The sequence below is a fragment of the Neovison vison genome, chromosome 3 (genome assembly GCF_020171115.1).
Source record: "Neovison vison isolate M4711 chromosome 3, ASM_NN_V1, whole genome shotgun sequence".
In the NCBI taxonomy this organism is placed as follows: Eukaryota; Metazoa; Chordata; class Mammalia; order Carnivora; family Mustelidae; genus Neogale; species Neogale vison.
Genome location: NC_058093.1, coordinates 97,576,782 through 97,596,495, shown reverse-complemented (window position 1 = coordinate 97,596,495; position 19,714 = coordinate 97,576,782). Strand labels below are relative to the sequence as shown.

Genomic DNA, 19,714 nt, shown 5'->3' with positions numbered 1-19,714 from the left:
ATTTCATGCTTCTGTGAAATCATTCCCTTTTCCTGGTCTGCGGGTTTCCACACAAATACCTACTTTTAAAGTCCCGGTTTTAAGGCCAATAAAGGTAAGTACAACATACGTGTTTTTTTCTGGGGGTGAAATTATATTAAATCAACATAAGCCACCGTGCCCACGTTGAAAATTCATTTCTGATTTAGTTTTTCTTTTTTAATATGGTCTAAGTTAGAATGCAGACACTAGCCTAGGACCAGAGGGCAAAGTGAAAGTCAGGAGAGAACAGAGCCTAATAAAGTTAGGAGAAGTTGAACTTTCCACTCTTCTCCTGTTCACTCCTCAACCTTACCTTAGACACACACTGAGATCAGCACTGGTCTGAGACAGATTTGGGAGCTAGTCTTACTAGGAATTCTCACGATCCAGATTCTCATGGTACAGCCTTCCTCACCTTGCCCTCCCTTCCCCAAACCCAGGGAAGAACCTGATCCCGAAGGTCCCTAAGTGTCGTCCTTAAAGTAATGGGTAATACAAACAGTGGTGCTAACAGGGAAAACTGCAGGTGCCAAAATTAGAAGCAGCTGCTGAGATCAGCAGCAAGAATTCAAAGATCCCATCTGTGAGACAATAGAGCAAAGGGAGGTCCAAAAGGTACATGGGGTGGGCAGAGTTTGGAGAGGATCTGCCTGTGCACTCAGAGCCGTAGGGCTGGGACCACAGAGGATGGAGCTTAGCAACCAAAAGTATGAATCAGAGCACCGCAATCACAGCCTTCACAGGGGGGGCCTTGGCTGCTGAATCTTCCCTACCCTGAGAAGGTAGATAGCTGTTAGATATTGATTCTCATAAATTTTCAAAGGTTTTAATGTCTCTCCTTCTCTCAATCAAATACAACATACACCATAAAAGTAGAAAAAGGGAGTATATTAAAAATCAGTCCATGACATGTATATGGGTTGTAGGGACAAACAGATCTATGTTCAAGTTGTGAGTCTTACCACCTATTAGTTATTTGACCTTGGACAAGTGGTTCAACTTCACTGAGCCTCAATTGTCTTACTGGCAAAATAGCCATCTTTTGAAGTGGAAACCCATTGTATATACATTTTATATATGTATTTTATTCCATTAGGGGTAATGATTAATGCTCAAAATATCCTTTAAGCATGCAGTCTTTGGGAACTTTTTATAAATTAATGACTGCCCTTATTTCTCTTAAACTTGACCCGTCTCTCCTTCTGTCCCTTGGGAAAGCTGTTATTTCCAAGATGAACAAAACACCTGTCACATGCTAGACACTAATGCACTGACTATTACATTCTGTTGTTGGCACAGTGCTTGGCACACAGTACGTGCTCAATAAGTATTCAATAAGGTGCTCAATCTTACCATCGGGATTCACACTAACAGAATGGAAAATGGGACAGAAGATCATTGCTTGGTGCATGGGGTCTAGAAAGTAGTCACCGAGAGAGGGAGATAAGCCTAAATCGGTCATAAGATATAGTAAAAATAATCCCCCCCTCCCCTACTCCAGAGCTCGCTCTCTCTCTTTCCAGGCAGAGTTGGCACTGAAAAGGCCTTGTCTTAATGAAGTAAGGAATTATCAGCAATCGAAGTCCAAATTAAAATAAAAAGATTCAAGTGTAGGATTGTCTCCATCAGACTGCTCTCTAAATACAAAGGGGATTTTACTTAAATCATCACAATAGGAGACTTCTTTTATTTCTCCTGGGACTCAATTTTAATAAACATGAGACATTTCTCCAACCAATTCTCTCATCACCACCCCCACCATCACAAAACCACTTTGTCTCCCCATGACATCAGCACAACCCACCTCATTGTGTACCCTGACCGGCTTCCCCTCCTCCCACTGCTCAGGAAGTAAGAACAAGCCTGGCAATGCTTATGTGCTGGAGAAGAAGGGCACATGGCTGGCTACCGGTTAACCAACCAGTCATCAGTAATGTTGGTAGTTCAAACCACTGAAACCCATTTAATGTGTGTGTGTGTGTGTGTGTGTGTTACTCAATCAAGGGTAATGATTCCTGCTCAAAAGGAAAATACTCTTTAAGCATGCAGCCTTGGAGAACTTTTTACAAATTAATGACTATCCTTATTCATCTTTTCTTAAACATGACCCTTCTCTCCTTCTGCCCCTCAGAAAAGCTGATGTTTCCAAAGACAAAAATGTGGATGTCTACTTTCTCAGAAAAATCAAGAGACGTTAAAGGCAGCAGTTCCAAGGTGAGGAAAACTACAGCAGCACAAGACATGGCAACAAATTAATGTTTTTCGTGGTGTCTAGCAACCTTCGTCCTGAACGTGTATAATTTAAGTAAGAACCTGGTGCTCCTTTGCGGTGTGGTCAGAGATGGTTTTATTGAGAGCAGATCATAAGTACTGAGTGCTCTTTGACTGCAGGAAGTGGCAATGGGGGCTGGGAGAGGCCAGAGGGAGAAGGTCCTAGAAGCGCTGAGTCAGAGCTCAGCTATTTGGGGGATTCCAGTCTTCTCCCCCCAGGGATTCGTAGAACAAAAAAGACAACCGTTTCTGACCCCTGATGATAAACAAGGGAAAGAACCCAAAACTCCACAGAATTTGGATGGATTAAAGAAACCCTAAAAAGAGCTACCTTAACGAGTTGGGAAGTTCAAAATAAAGGCAATACTAGTGGAAATGCGAGGGCAAGGCTAAAGCCATAACTTGGCCTACAGCCCTCCCCTAACAGACCCCACCACCTCCAGCCACCCTAGAACCTCTTTTGCATTCAGCTGATGCTAGAGGTTAACACTCCCTGTGGGTCCCCAGCTTCCGGATAAGGGGAGGGTCCTTAGGATCGTTTGGGGATGGAAGGAAAATTAGGTGTAAGATTAGAAAGTGGCTGATGAGAATCTACATGTGGGTTACGAAGAATTGACTGTGGCCCCTGGGGTATCCTAGGAATCGCTAGCAATTGGAAAACACATCCCGCAAAACTTTACTTAAAGCGCAAAGAGAGCTGTGAAGTATTGGTGTGTGAAATACGGCTCCTAACCACAGGGAGATTAGAAAAGCGAGTCATGGGAAATAATGAGAGGATGAAGAAGATGAAGACAATTTGGCTCTGTGGCTCATCGCTAAGAAGAAAGCAATGAGAACGGGAGAGGGAAGAGTGGTTTCTCTGCTGTCCTGGGAGTGGGCATTTCCAGCATCCTCGTCCCTGTCATTTTGGAGGGTTCCTCATGCATGTGACAGGGATGGGCTGGAGTGGCCCTCAGACCCCTGTCCCCACGGTGTGGGCACACAGCTCTGGCTCATCCGGCCAGATGCTCCCACCTGTTTCCGGATGTAGACGAGTGGAAGACAAGACCCCGGGACAATCAGGCGCACTCACAGTCTTCCATAGTGTTCTGCAATGGCTGTGCTGTCCTGGTTTTACTTCCTTTGGCCCAAGACCATTGCTAGCTTCCTGTTTCCGAGCCGCCGGACTTGCCTAGGTTCCAGTCTCCTGGCTGGTTCTCCAGTCTCCTTCTTATTCTCTGAGCCTCTGACTGCGGCTCCTTTAATGGGGTTCTGTTGCTTTGACCAAAAATACTGACTTCTACAGCCATCCTACTTGTAGGAAATTCCCTTGTTTCTAGTGTACTATTATTAGCTTTTAAAAAATAAGAACTGTGCTTATTCATCTTTCCTAGCCCCAAAGCTCTTGGCACTGATAGCTCCTTAGGAAGAATAAGATTAATTGCAAAAAAATTTAAAGGCATCAGATGATGAGTACTCTTTGGCGTATGTTTGTTCTAGTACTACGTGGCACCTTGTAGATGCTCATTTTGGTATTGTGGGAAGAATCCAGCCTTTGGAATGAAATTAAATCCGCTCCCTCCTTGAATTCCTCAGGATGCTCAGACAAGACACTTACCCTCCCTGAGCCCCCATTTGCTCATTTGCAAACAGGGATAATAATTCTTAACTCCTGGGACTATTGTGAAAATTAAATCAAACATTAAATGAGGCCATGATTGTCTTTTCAGCACATGGTACTGGAACAACAGGATATCTGCTTGTACAAGAATGGAGGATGGTGTACCTGGGTGGCTCAGTGGGTTAAGCCTCTGCCTTCAGCTCAGGTCATGATCTCAGGGTCCTGGGATCGAGCCCCACGTCGGGCTCTCTGCTCCTTGGGGAGCCTGCTTCCTCCTCTCTCTCTGCCTGCCTCTCTGCCTGCTTGTGATCTCTCTTTCTGTGTCAAATAAATAAATAAAATCTTTAAAAAAAAAAAAAAAGAATGGAGGTGACCCTTGCTTACCTCCTTCCATATAAAAAGATGGCTTCTAAAGGGATCCCAGAGCTAAATGTGAAGGCTAAAACTATCAAACTCTTAGAAGGAACACGGAAGTATCCCTTGGATTAAGCAATGGTTTGTAGAGGTAATAAAGAAAGCATGAGCGGGACACCTGGGTGGCTCAGTTGGTTAAGCAGCTGCCTTCGGCTCAGGTCATGATCTCAGCGTCCTGGGATCAAGTCCCACATCGGGCTCCTTGCTCGGCAGGGAGCCTGCTTCTCCCTCTGCCTCTGCCTGCCTCTCTGTCTGCCTGTGCTCGCTCTCTCTCCCTCTCTCTCTGACAAATTAAAAAAAAAAAAAAAAAGAAAGAAAGAAAGCATGAGCAATACAAGAAAGAAGCAGATAAATTGGACTTCACAAAATTAAGAACTATTGTAGGTCAAAGGACAACAACAAAAAATGAAAAGACAAGCCACAGAATGGGAGAATATATCTGCAAAACATACATCTGATAAGAACATACTGGCATATCAGAGGAGAAAGAGGGTGACTGGTAATGGGTAGAGGGTTCCTTTCTGGAGTTCTAAATGTTCTAAAACTATATATTGTTCTAAAACTATATATTGGTGATGGTTGCACAACCTGGACATACACTAAAGCCCACTAAATTATAGTCTTCAAATGGTATGTGAATGACATCTCAACAAAGTTACTAAAAACTCAATGAGACAGTGCTGAAATGTCCAGGTCTAACCACTGCACACAAATGCACATGGAGAAAATGCTCCAAATAGTCTAGATTGTGTTGCTCTTATTTATGATTGATGAGGCAGAAAGTGCTAGCAAGAGTGACTAATGGAGGTGCTTCAGGCTGCATTAGTACAAGAATTCCTCCTTTCCAAAGCCACTGGACGGAGACATTCTTTCGTAAGAATCCTCCAGATGTCTCACAGGGGCTGTATGACGTGTTCACGCGTGTCTCACCTGTGCTTGAACTTGTCACCACTGTATGCATTGCCCCCAGTGGGCCTGTCCTTGGCCTTTATCCCTTCAGTCAAAATGCACGGAAAATGCTGAGGAAGGGCTCATTCTCCTCTCTTAGGAGTTGAATTCTTTCTTGTGGCCTCACCTTTCAGCGCTTTTCTTCATACTGCTGACTTATGTTGAATGAATTTGCCACAAAAACCAAATTCCTGATATTTGAATCATTTGTATAAAGTCAAGGGTTTGTTTGCTACTTGGTTTTGTTGTTGTTCATTTGTCTGTTTTTCATAAAAGCATAGCAAAAAGATTAGGAGAGTATACACCAAAATTGTAACAGTGAACATCTCTGGGTTATATATCATAATGTTGTCCTCTTTCATATGCTTTGTGGTATTTTCCAAAAATTCTATAAAGAATCATTATGAAAAACACACTGTACATAGAAAAACATTGCATATTTAAAATGTTAAAATGTTAAAAATTAGCCCCAAGATGGTTTATGAAGAGAATTATTTCCAAAGTCAAAATGCCCCACCCCCCCAAGATGTATTATAATGTCTAACGGAGTTAATGTGTGGTGTGTGTATTTGTGTGTGTGAGAGAGAGAGAGGGAGACAGAGACAGAGAGACAAGAGTCAGCTTTCTGTATATTTTACCTTTTTGGTGATGGTTTCTGTGGAATGAGGACACGTCTTTGCCAATTTCAGGCCGAGGCAATAGTCGAATGTTCTTTTTGCTTTGCAGACTCAACATGATAATTTACACCACTGCCCATACATCGTTTCACCTTCCCCTGGCACCTTCTCACTAGATTCTTGCAGGCAAAGGAAACCTGAGTGATTTGTATCACAGAGCCACCACCCCTCCATTTACAGTCTCGCAAAAACTTCTCGTCTAGACAATAATTAAAGTCAGAAATGTAACTTAATTAAAGCACGTCTTTCCCGAGCCCTGAGGGCCATTCCTCAGCACTTACACACAGCAGTCTACTATTCACGCACACTGTTCTGGGGGGCGCGAGGGTATATCCTCTCAGGCACACCGTTCTCTTCCTATCTCTGGGAAGGAATGGGAGAAAGAACCAGGGTCGGGGAGGGCTGGTTGACATGGGTGTGAAGAAGAAAGCAGGATGTTTTCCTAAATAGATAAAGGACAACTGTCAAGAATCACAGTGGCGTAATTAACACATCAAGAAAACAGAAACAGAATTTGATCAGTCAGGAGCCTTGTAAACCCTCAAGACTGAATATGCCCCAGAGGTCACAAACCAGCAACTCAACTCCAGGGGCTTTGATGGCCTTCAGATATATTTAAGTCGGCCTACAGATTATTAGTTTGAAATTATAGCTAGCATTTAAAAGGAGGGGATTTTACCTAAAAATCAGATTTCCAGTTTCTTTTAAATAATTACAACACACAACTACAGAGCCAGCTCTTTTTTGGCAGCAGGTGCCGGTGCTGAGTAACAGCTCCGTCCTTGAGGCATTCAGCGGGACATACTCCCCAGGGTACCCACATCCTCAGGAATCCCTGTCCCTCTGCAACAATGAGATCCAGGGACAGTCCCATTTATTGTCATGCAACTGGTTTTGTTTTTCTGGTGGCTGGCCCGCTTCCATTTTTGTATACCCACCTGTATGGCCTTAGAGGACATTTGGGTTTGAGACCTCACCCACTTCCCCCTGCCCCCACTCCCAAACCACTTGCCCTGCTTGATGCCTTACCAAGTCATTCCTTTGGCTAGAATTCTCCTTCCCTTTTCACTCACTGGTGCCTTGTCAGAAAATGGATCCAGGTGCAATCCTGAAATTACCTTAAAGGCATCATAAACTTCTGAGAGAGAAGTAGAGTGGGATGTATAGTAGAAAAACTGCATTTGAAAACACTAAACTCAGATCGAAGTCCCAGAAATAACAGAACTGTCCGAACGTGTGGGTCCAGACCTCAGTTCTTCACATTTCTAGTTTAAGATCCTGAGTAATGTATTGAACCTCTGAAGCTCTTTCCTTATCTGTGAAATGTAGATATTTTCCCCTGCCTGACTCCTAAGGTTGTTCTGAAATCCAAAGATTATATTCTAAGAAGGTGAGAGGACTAAATCAATTTAAGATAATTTGGGGTATGGGGGAGGGAGTAAGTTATTAAATTACTTTGAATGGTTTGGCCAAAAAAAAAAAATATGCCTTAGCAAATTTTCCAAATTTACTCTCTGAAAAAGCAAATAGGATAATATGATTCTTTTTTTTTTCTTTTAGAAAATTGCAAATAAAAAGTTTAATTTCAGAAACTGAGTTCACCATTTATAAATACACTAAAACATAGTCAGTGCAAATCCAGATTTAACAAAACAACTTCTCTAAAGGGTCACAGGCACATGAATGACTTGTTTCACCCAGAATATTTAATTGGTTTGAAATAAGAAAATGAACACTTTTCTAGTTGTTGAAGAAAAAATTCTGAAGACAGATCATTGTTAAAAAAAATCTAACAATTGACCCTTCATTCTCCTTCCCTGGGATTCTAAAAGACTCTAGTGATGGCTGAATCTTCATATACACAAACACAGACACACACACACACACACACACACACACGTACACATATATATGTATATATATAAAATATAAATATTATATATATGTATATATAAAAGGCTATTCTTAGAACTGCCCATCTCCTCCCTGAAAATGGGCCATCTCTTCTTCTATAAGAACTTTATATATAATATGATCAAATTGGGGTCAGTGGGATTATATGATTCCTAATTTGTTTTTACCATTTAACTCAGTCTGTGGTTTGTTCATGGAATGTACAGAGGTGTTTTAAGCATGTCGATAAGAAGACCCAGATACCTCAAATTCTGCCTGCCACAGTGTCTACACTGCCCACTGGTATAGAAGTGTCCACCTACAAGCATTCTGTAACTGGTTCAGGACATATATCATGACATGTATATTTATAGTTGTATCTATGACATTCTGACCTGTGGCACCTAAAAAGGGGAGACTATGCAGAAATTGGTCACAAAATGAGTAAGTCTTTTAAATCGTTTAAATTTTTTCCAAATATGAAAATAATAGGTATTTATTATCAATAATTTGGTTATGGTCATAATTCTTATTGTAGGTATGTATCATAGATACACGCTGTTAATATTTGATGAATTTCTTCACCAGTCTTTTTTTTTATGTATTTCTTATTTAATTGACTATTTTGTCTGAAATTACTATTTTAACTGGTTATATAATATTTTATTTTATTTATTTATTTTTTAAAGATAATATTTTATTTTATGATTATAACATTTTATTTCTTGGATTACAGTGGTGAATGGTGAAGGTGCATTTTACTGATTATGATATTAATATACATGAATTAGGAACAAATTCAGCAATACAAAAATACACAGTAAGAGAAAAGTTATTGTATCATTTCAGCAGTCAGATTTTCAAAATTTTGTTTATATGCACATATATACAGATAAAGATATGCCTTTTTAAAATAAGTTCATGATACACATTTATACTTAACCTACATTTTCCACTTCCTGTATCATAGGATCATTCCTATCAACTAGGTCTATATCAGGTGTTCTGTTTGTTCCTTTGCTTTCTGAAAGAGAAAGTGTGTGCATGTGCACAGCTGTGGGAGGGGCAGAAGGAGAGGGAGATGTATCTCAAGCAGGCTCCATACCCAGCACAGAGCCTGATGTGGGGCTTGATCCCACCAATCCAACATCATGACCTGAGCTAAAATCAAGGGTTGGTGACTTAACAGACTAAGCACCCCCAGGCGCCCCTACAGCTATCTCAGTTTTTAATGGCTATATAGTATTCCCTCATGTGGTTGGACTATTACATATTTAACAATCACCTACCAATGGGTTTTTGATTACTATCAGTTTTCACTAGCAGGAATGTGACTGTAATAAATATCCTATGCATATTCTTTGTGGACTTGTTGATTATTTTTAAGATACAATCTTAGAAATGCACTACTGAGTCAAAAGCATGCTCTCTCCCATTCAAATTGCTTCCCCTCCCCCATTTGTGCCAATTACACTTCCACTAAGAGTAAATGAGAATGCCTGATTTCTACCTCTTCATCCATGAGATAGTTTCATCCTTCCTAATAGTTAAAATAATATATCATTATTTTCATTTGTATCTTTTGATTCCTAATGAGATTGAACAGCTGTTCAAATGCTTCTTAGCCATTTGCATTTTTTTATGAACTGTGTTTCATTTCCATTAACTATTTTATATTGGGATACTCATCTTTTCCTTGTTGATTTACAAGAGCTCTCTCTAGTCCACAATGTTTTTTGTCACTCTTCTATTGATAGACAGTTGTTTTCCATATTTTATCATTATAAATAATATAGTAATGAATATTTTTATAGGTAGATATTTGTCTATGTTATATATATTATTTCTATTGAACAGATATGATTAAAATAGACTAGATTAACATACTCTAATACATGTTGCTAAAATGCTTTCCATAAAAGCCATGTCCATTTATACTCCCACCAGCAGATTATGAGAAAACCTATCTCATAACAACCCATTTCAAACCTAATCAGATTATTACAATAGGAGGCAGATCAAGACATAGAAGAGAATGACCTTGAAATAAGAGGCAGGTGACAGTCTGTCCTGCCATAGGATTTTTAGAAGCCAGGAAAGAAGGGGAAGACCTGAACATTTTCATAGAACTGAAATGGAGAGGCATAAAATCTTTATTTCTTTTAGAATATGCCCTAAAACTAGCTCTGTCACAGTTCATTGAAAATATGTGATTGCTGTTAATTGAAAATAAGAAAGCTGATTAACACATTCAACTTCTAACCTTTTCATATCCTACCAACTAAGTCCAATCGCTTATTGTGCAGATGCCCGCCTCTGTTAGAAACACTACAGTGCCAGTGAATCCAAAGACACAACACAGCCTCTTCCTGGGGACGAGGTGAGAGTAGGGACTCCTGAAGTCAAGCCTGGAGGACAGGAAACAGGAATAGCTTCTGTGTTTTGCCAATTAAAGTACAGAGAGGTGTTTTAGATGGAAGTCTAAGCCAGGGAAAACACGCAAATGTTACTTATTCGGTAAGTAAACCAACAAAACACTTTGCGGCACCAAACTCAAATGAATGGTCTTTCAATAACCAAAAACCAGCAGGTTCTCGGTTCTAGGTGCTTTTCCCAGTGAACAAATCACATCACTGGGCATGAATTACAGCACGTGGGGGAATGGCAGCAGCAAGCCAGCCAGTAATGTCTAAGGCAGAGAGTTGATAACGAATGTCTAATTAATGGTTCCGAAGTACTTTCAAGGTATAAATCCAATAATAACATTAAATAGTATCATCACCCAGTTAAAGCAATTAAGAATTAACAGCCTGTTTTTCTTCTTTCAAACACAGGTAATCACACCAAAATGATCCTAACAAGAAAACTATAGAAGTAATGTATTTTTTGTTATATGTGTATTTTTATATATAAGCTATAATTTATATATAAATGAAAAGTTCAGTTCTATGTCTTTTCCAGTATGATTTGGCTGATTTTGTATGTTCTTCCCACCTGTTACTGGTTACAGATCACATTATAATCACCACTTTCTAACCAAAAGCATCAAGCTCACCATTGAGACTCTACCACACAGCATGACAGTGTCTTGCAAATGGTATTCTCTTTGTCTTTTGTTTTAGCAGGAACATTTCAGAGCCTGATTATTAATGGTACTGCTCTGTTGTGTTTCTTTCCATTTGGTTCTTACTCCCTCCTGGGACTTTGACACTTCCAAGGACTTCTAAATCATTTTACCAACTCAGACCTCTTTTCTATCCTCCAAGCATGTGCTTCTAAATACTAATTGGTAATTTCCACCTTATACTCTGTGTAGAGCTCAGCCTCACATACCCAAAGCCCAGCGCTCAAGTTTTCTCTACTCCCATCTGCGTCTTCTTTTAGTTCATGGTTAATGAGGTCACCACCTTCAGTCACTGAAGTTCTAAAGGTCAGCCACTTCTTTCTAGTTCCTCGCCTCTCTTCCTCCTCTACGTCGATCTGGGCTGACCCAGCTTTGAGCGTGCCTGTTCAATTTGCCACACTATCTCCATAGTATTACCTTGGTTTTTGTCCATCTCAATTCCTGGGAGGATGAGCAGCATCACTTTCTAACTGCTACCATCCCCAGGCTTTCTTCTCCCTATACCTTGAATGATATCATGATATCATCACATCATTGTTCTTCTTAAAGCCTTTACTGATTTCCCATAGCCAACTGTACAGAACCGCTCCTGGATGAAAATGCATTTGTCAATGCAAGAGAATAAAACACATTTAAGATTGTGAATGCTTGATTCACAATTTTAAAACATTTGACTTGTGGCATATGAATCTCTATTTGTACTCTTGTCTTATGCTCAGAAATGGATACGGTGAACCTGACTTGGAGGAGTCCAATTACTCTGGTTTCTCCCCTGAGGATTTTTTTTTTTTTTTTAAGAAAAAAATTATTGAGATAGAATTCACAAACAGGGGGCACCTGGGTGGCTCAGTGTGTTAAAGCCTCTGCCTTCGGCTCAGGTCATGATCCCGGGGTCCTGGGATCGAGCCCCACATCAGGCTCTCTGCCCTGTAGGGAGCCTGCTTCCTCCTCTCTCTCTGCCTGTCTCTCTGCCTACTTGTGATCTCTGTCAAATAAATAAATAAAAATTAAAAAAAAAAAGAATTTGCAAACAGTAAAATTATCTTTTTCAAAGAAAGAGCACTAGTCAATAGTTTCTAGTATATTCATGGAGATGTGCAACCATCACGATAAGGAATTTCAGAATATCTTACTACTCCAAAAAGAAATGCCAAGTTCCAGAACACTTTATTATCCTAGAAAGAAATGCCATGCTAATTATCAGTCACTCCCCAATCTCTCTTTTTCCTAGCCCCCAGCAAACACTAGTCCACTTTCTCTAGCTACAGATTTGCCTATTTTGGATATTTGACATAATATGGAATCATATAATATGTGTCCTTTGGTGTCTAACTTCTTTCATGTAGCATAATGTTTTCAAAGTACATCCACATTGCAGTATCAGTACTTAATTCCTTTATATGGCTTGATAATATTCCATTATATGGATATACCACATTCTGTTTATCCACTTATCAGTTGACAGACATTTGGGTTCTTTCCACTTTTTGGTAATTATGAATAATGTTGCTGAGAACATTCATGTACACATTTTTGTGTGTACATACATATACGATTCTCTTGGGTATATATACTTAGAAGAGGAATTGCTACATCAAACAGGAGATCTATTTGTAGCATTTTGAGAAATGGCCAAATCTTTTCTAAAATGGTTGTACCATTTCACATTCCTACCAGCAATATATGAGGGTTCTAATTTCTCTACATCCTTACCAACATTCATTATTGTTTATTTTTTTCTAATTATAGTCATCCTAGCGGGTATCAAGTGGTATTTCATTTGGTTTTGGTTTGTGTTTACCCTAATGACTAACGATGCTGAACATATTTCCATGTGCTTGTTAGCTGTTTGCTTATCTTCTTAGGAGAAATTACTTTGAATCCTTTGCCCATTTTTAAAACGAGTTACTTTGAGTATTATGAGTGAGTAGTAGAAGTTCTTTATGTATTCTTGTTGAATAATATTCCATTGTATGGAATACAAATTTCTTCTTAGATATATGATTTGTAGATATGTTCTTTCATTGTGTAGGTTGTCTTTTCACTTTTTTCATGATGTAATTTGAAGCACAAAAGCTTTTAATTTTTATGAAGTCCCACTTAGCTGCTTTTTCTTTCATCACTTGCTTTTGGTGTCATATCTGAGAAAACTACCTAATCCTGAATCATGAAGATTTAGTCCCATGTTTTCTTTGTAGGTTTTTTATAGTTTTACCTCTTACATTTAGTTCTGTGATCCATTTTATGTTCATTTTTGTATAAGGTATGAGTTAAGGGTCCAACTTCATTCTTTTACTTGTGGATATACCTCTGTCCCAGAACCATTATGTTGAAAAGACTTTTCTTCTTTTATTCTCTCACTACTTTAAATGTGTCATCCTCTGGCTTTCTAGACTTCATGGATTCTGATGAGAAATCTGCTGTTAATATTAGTGAAACAATACCATACACTTCTCCTTTGCTGCTTTCCAGATTGTTTGGACTTTGGCAATCTGATTATGACATAGCTCAGAGTGAACTTTTTTAAGTTTACCCTACTTGGAATTCATTGAGCTTTTTGAATATGTAGATTCATGTTTTACATCATCGTCTTCAGACATTATTTCTTTAAGTATTCTTTCTGTCCCTTCCTATCTCTCCTTTCCTTCTCATACTCCCATTATGTATATGTTGGTACACTTGATGGTGTAACTCAAGTCTCTGAATTTCTACTTCCTTTTTTCATTCTTCTTTTTCTTTCTGATTATATATTGAATAATCCCCTTTGATTTGTTTTCAAGTTTTCAGAATTTTTTGTCTACTAAAAGTTGCTATTGAATTGTATTAGTGGATTTTTCATTTTAGTTATTGTGCTTTATAGCTCCAAAATTTCTATTTGTTTTTCCCATAATTTCTCTTTATTCATATTCTATTTGCTGATATATTCTTTTCATATTTTTCTTTGTTTTTTTTGACATGACTTCCTTTAGTTCTCTGAACATATTTATGGTCCTGGTTTAACATCTTTGTGTAGTAAGTCCAATACTGGGTCTTCCTCAAAGATCATTTCTATTGACTGCTTTCTTTGCCCCATCTGTGCAATATACTTTCATGTTTTTTTGTATGTCTCATCAACTTTTTTGAAAGATGGACATTTAAAATAGTATAATACAGCAACTCTGGAAATCAGAGGAACAAAGCCTCTGCTTCTTCTGAATAAATGGAAATAATGCCTACCTCATCAAGATATTTTCAGATTGAATGAGTTAATGCATAGATAGCCCTTAGTGTAGTGGATATGTCATAATAATCCCTCAATAAATGATAATACAAGGAAGTAACCAGAAAGCTCCCATCTCTGAACAGACTGGCTCACTGAAGCTACATGAGTATGTTTCCATTTTGAAAAACAAGGTGTGTTTCAAAAGTGAGAGTATTGCCTATATGCAGTCTTCTGACTCTCACCACAGAGACATTTCCCAAACTGATACACATGCATTAATCTCTCTCACGTACGCCACATGCTACCCTCCTATAAATCACAGAATTCCAAGAAACATGTCATTCACTCACTCATACATGCATTCTCATGATCAACATTTATTGGGTATGTTACAAATTCCAGGCACTAATCTTTTTTTTAAGATTTTTTGAACTTGTTTATTTGAGAGAGAGGAAGTGAGTGAGAGCAAGAGAGAGAACAAGCAGAGAGAAGAGCAGAGGGAGAGGAAGAAGCAAACTCCCTGCTGAGCAGGGAGCCTGACCTGGGGCTCAATCCCAGGACTCTGGGATCATGACCTGAGCTGAAGGCAGAGGTTTAACCAACTGAGCCACCCTGCTGCCCCTACACATGCTGAGTGCTAATCTTCACACTGGTAGAGGGTGATGAACAAGAAGACAAGTTCCCTGCCCTCATGGACATTACCTTCCCCGAGGATATGGCAGTAGATTCTGGTGACTCCACTCTAGCAGTAGAGACTGAAAAAACTAAGATGGACTTTACCTAACCCTTTGAGAGCTTAGGCTCTGCTGTGATCCAGATTTCACTCAGAAAACCTCCATCAGTGGGATTTTGAAGTCAGAGTAAAGATCATGAGGTAGATGTTGCATTTCTACTGTTCCTGCCAGAGGGTTAAGTATCATGTTGTCTCTTTAGCAAAGTCCCAGAAACCTGTCCCTAGTTTCATGTGTTTCAAGAAACAGAGATTCCCACTTTGGTGGAGGAGATGATGGTGTGACCCTAGAGTGGGCAGTGGTGGCATCAACTTCCCAATTTTGACCTTTGTACAGTAACCAACACAGAGTGGCCAATTCTCTTGTGTCGTTCCAAGCATTAGCTCAGAAGCTGTGCCTGTCCCCAGTTCCTGTAAGACTGCATAAGTCACCTAAAACCAGTGTGAAATCCCTTCCTGCTTAAACCAGCTGGAATGGATTGTATTATCTGTTACTGACTCCAGAGCAATACAGGAAAATATATCATAGAAAGATAAATTAAAAAAAAAAAAGGCACATATTCACTGTCAGAAGTGCTCTAAAAGGAGAGAGATATAAGATGAGGAAAGGTTTTTCAGAGGGAGGCTTCCCAAAGTCTCCTTGAGGGAGTGAATTGAAACCAAGACCTAGGGAAGGGAGGTGCTAAGAGAAGGCAGGGAAAGAGATTTCTGGATCAAACAAACATCAGGAGCAGAGGCCCAGATTTGGAAAATAGTTTGTTGTATTCCATCCTCAGAAAGAACAACAGCATGATTGGAGATTGGGGACAAAGTGAATGAGATGAGACTAGAAACCCAAGCAGGTTCTACAGCCGCTCAGAGTCTGGCCCAATCTGGTGCCAGTCTGCAAACCATTTGTCCAGGACCCACGAGAAGTCCAAAACATACGAGTAAATGTTTAGAAATGTTGTAGCAGGTTGACGTTGTCACAGCAGTCAAGCAACAAATTTTATCACATTTAAGAAAACGATCGCTCCACAACAGACTGAAAATTTGAACAAAAACCCAAACAAAACTGGTCCTTCAGCACAGAGCATTTGAGAAGTGTTGTTCTCCATGTCTTGCCTCTCAAATTTATCTGTGAAAGGCCAGAGAGTAAATGTTTCAGGCTTTGGGGGGTTATAGGTACTCTGTTGAAACTATACACCCCTGTTGTTGTAGCAAAAGGGGCCATAGGCAACATGTAAATACAGGGGTATGGCCGTGTTGCAATAAAACTTTATTTATAAGAACAAAGGATGGGCAGATTTTGGCCTGTCATGCAGGTTGGTAAACCAACCCAGTTTTAGGCCACAGTAAGGAGACTGTACTAGATTCTAAAGGCAATAAATCGGGGTGCCTGGGTGGCTCAGTGGGTTAAAGCCTCTACCTTCGGCTTAGGTCATGATCTCAGGGTCTTGGAATCGAGCCCCACATCGGGCTCTCTGCTCAGGAGGGAGCCTGCTTCCTCTCTCTCTCTGCCTGCCTCTCCACTTACTTGTGATCTCTGTCAAATAAATAAAATCTTAAAAAAATAAAATAAAATAATAAAGGCAATCAATCCATCTGTTTAACCATTGTATATTAATTATACTTCAATTAAAAAAAAACAACTTCCTGCTTACTTGAGACCATCCCTCACTCTTGATCCTTACCCATCATGCCTGCAAGTATTTGTAAAGTCTTCGCTTCAGTGACTCTAAGTCAGAAAAAAATCTCAAATCTCCTCCTAGCCCTAATTCAGCATTCTCCTCAGTTTGACCCGACCCGACCCTGGCAGGTTAAGTCACTGTTAAAGGGCAGGGTCCCTTTTGTCTATTATCTGCATCCTCAAAGAATAAGGATGATACTGTTCACCCTGTGTTGGCCTGATGAGTCAAACCATAGCCCTAAGGGGCCACAGCCTTACATTCTCCAGGACCTGGTCAAACCTAGGTCCACATTGCCCTCTGAGTCATCAAGTCACCTCAGTGCCCGGTTCCCTGCAGCACACTGTCCCATTTTTTTCTTCTGTACAAAGTTAGATTTCTAAGTCCCAAAGTACTTCTGTGACCCCTGCCCATCTGTGGCTCTTTTGGTATGTCTGAAACGGTTGTGTTGGACAAGCGGCCCGTCCCATGTGTAGTCTTGTTTTTCTCTGAGCTCAGACACTGCCACAGGCAGGAAAGCCTTCTGCATTCACACATGTCTCCCTTTACACAGCACCCACTTCATAAACACCACCCAGCCCCCAAACAGTAGAACACCTTATTGTCTCTCCCACGTGGAGCCTAGACTGCCGTGTGAGGAGGCGGACTCCTACCAGCAGGTCTCGCCCACAGAGGGTACAGAGCTGAAGCAGTTCTTGCCGAAATCTCTTTTATTTAAGATTTCTTTCACTGACTCATGAGAAACTCAATGGGTAAAACTTTGCTGTTGCAAGTTTCCTTAAAATATCCCTTCTGGGCCTACCACCGTTTATCTTGGCAGCAGGTAGCTTGGAGAGTTTTGGAAAGTCTCAGCTTGGCAGAGCCTCAGAGCTACTGGCACATTAAAGATTAATAAAGCGCATTTAACTGAGCTCAGGACACTGCAACGTGATCCTTCACCGTGAAATGTGCAAGATTCTTTGTTTGCAATGAACAAAACTGAAGCCCCAAAGGGCCTACCGTGACAAGCTAAGATCGGAAACAATCAGGAACTTTGTGTGTCTTTCCCCGGGAAATTGATGGGTAGGATTCAATGTCCCGGCTCAGCCATACTCTCACTTAGCATTCTCAGGAATTTAAGATGGATATCCGCGAACGATGCACAGAGCGGGGCACTCCGTGAGCTTCCAGAACCACAGAGAGAGTCCAAACGCAGCTGCCTCCTTAAAGCGTTAAGAGAAGACGGACTCCAAACAAATTCCTAATCTGGCAGCTTCTCCAATCAAAGGCAAGATAAAGCAAAGCATTTGAAAACATTTCGGACTTGCTTGAGTAAAACAGAATGCTGGTGCTTGCCTGAACAGTAACCTAGGAAGAAGAAAACGCTTTCTGCCTGCATAGGTGCGGGGGCCGGCAGCAGAATGAGCCAGGGAAGGTTTTAAATGAAAATAAAAATTAAACAGTCTTGTACCTCCTAACTGCTGGTTCACCAGAGGAATCTCCCTGCTATCCATCTCGGGACACCTGGACACATGCAACAAATACTGGGGACAGACCCGTGGAGGCAAACATTTAAAAATGTATCACTATGAATTCTGGCAAAGCACTGGCTGACTCCACGTGCTGGGTAATGCCTTGTGTCTATTTACACAGCAATCCCCTCACGTCCTCCAGAAAAGTCCCAGGCAAACCCTGCACCGTGCACATCAGAGCTCAGGAGCCCAGCGCTAAGCACGGCTGACTCTCTTTCCTCCGCACCGACATAAATACTAAAGAAGAAATAAAAAAGGAAGAGAAAAGAAAATTCTGTCCTTACCGAAAAGGCATAGCAGACAGGGACGGTGAGTGTTTCACGTTAGCCCACTCAGTGCTTTCTCTTTCATTCGGTCAATGTTCTAAGGCTATTGATGAGCGTTCCTGGGGTTCTCGGATCTTCCTTCAAGAGCTTTAATCACCAGCTTCCCCAGCCCGGGGTTTAACAAACACCGCTGTGTTCTGTCAATATTTGTATGCAGCACCACATTGGGCAACCAGCCAGTGCACCAAGTTTCAAGAGGCAAGGGGAGAAAACTGACACCCTAACAAACATGCTTCCCTCCTTTGTGTCTTTCAAGGTGGCGCGCAAAGTGTCATCTTTGATTCTGACAAGAGCTAAAGATAGCCTCTTTTTGTGACTTTCTCCACTGCCCCCAAACGCCAGGCTGGGCTGCCCAAGTTGGGCTCTCTGCAAAGTTTGTTTTTTGTCTCCCTGCCCTGAAGTTCTCTGCACAACCGCCCGCCCGGCTTGCCTCTCCACCAGCTGCACTTTAAATGTATTTTAATTGGCTGGAATGTCGAAAGAATCCATTTGGCAGTCGTTTGCATGTGAAGCACGCCCAGGGCAGCTGAAGGAGGCCCCAGAAGCAGCCGATTACTTCATCAAAAGCTGCAGTTTGAATACCATTGACTCCTACATAACTACAGTGAACTCCGTTCTATAGGCAAGAAGGAGTAATTAATAATTTGCTGAGAAAATTCTTCATTCATCTAAAAGCCAGAAATGCAAAAGAAAAAAAAAATCCCTGCACACACAACAGTTCTTATGAAAGGCTTGATTTATAGCCTCCAGTTCTACTCTTCACAAACATTGACTTTGTATAGCGTTACAGGAGGGGGTATAATGCATAATTCGGTTTGCTTGAAAAGTTAATTTAAGTAATTTTCCTTTTGAATGATCCCCTGAGATACATCGTTCTATTACCTCTTTGTACATTAGCCATATGCTACAATAAATATTGTCAATACTTGTGGCATTTCCTCATTCCCTGTATTTTTCTTGGTTGGTTGCAATAATTAGTTTGTGGCCTCCACTAGATCCAGTCACAAATAAATTCACTCTGAGTCAAAGCGGATAATCATCACTACCCAGAATTTATGAGCCGTACTGAAATTTAAAACACTCAAAGACAAATGTCAGTTTAAACAGATTCTAATCAAGGGGGAAGGGGGGGCATATGCACATATACATGTATGTATGTCTTAAAAATAAAATATTGATAAGATGTATAAAGTAACAAAGAAATGCAATAGCCTTTAAGTGGGTCTTTTTTTAAAGATTTTATTTATTTATTTGACAGAGAGAGAGAGAGATCACAAGTAGGCAAAGAAGCAGGCAGAGAGAGGGGGAAGCAGGCTCCCTGCTGAGCAGA

General features: G+C 40.5%; 1 protein-coding gene across 1 annotated transcript in view; it reads right to left on the bottom strand.

Annotated features, from left to right (window-relative positions):
* NCKAP5 (NCK associated protein 5) overlaps window positions 1-18,605 on the bottom strand; it is a 962,745-nt gene extending 944,140 nt beyond the window's left edge. Inside the window, 1 exon segment of the mRNA XM_044242595.1 lies at window positions 18,343-18,605. The gene's annotated coding sequence lies outside the window, so the exon portion shown is untranslated.
* Window positions 18,606-19,714: the final 1,109 nt, after the last annotated feature.